Below are 375 nucleotides of genomic sequence, written 5' to 3'. Positions count from 1 at the left end.
TGCTGCTGCTGGTGAGGCCCCTGGGGACGCCAGGAGCTGCCGGGAGCCAGGGTCCCCTTATCTCCCACATGACACCTGGAGCTGGGCCAGGGCCCTGCTGGGAAGGCAGCCGGGAGAGTCACCAGAGAGCCCTGGCCGAGCCAAACTGTCTGGCCCTTCCCAACCCCACCACCACTGGGGCTCGGGCCATGGCACAGCCGCGCACCCCAACTCCTGCCCTGGTTCCAGCTCGGGAGACAAGTTGCTAGGACACAGCAAAGCAAACATGAGGGTCAGGCACAGGGGCTCACAAGGCCCTGTAGACCTTGGGACAGGCCAGTGCTGCTGTAGGGACACTGGGGGGACACTGACGGGGGGGGAGCTGGGGCAGGGGCC

This window comes from Mesitornis unicolor, unplaced genomic scaffold, assembly GCF_000695765.1.
Source record: "Mesitornis unicolor isolate BGI_N332 unplaced genomic scaffold, ASM69576v1 scaffold40721, whole genome shotgun sequence".
NCBI classification, from domain to species: Eukaryota; Metazoa; Chordata; class Aves; order Mesitornithiformes; family Mesitornithidae; genus Mesitornis; species Mesitornis unicolor.
This window is presented reverse-complemented; position numbering follows the sequence as displayed.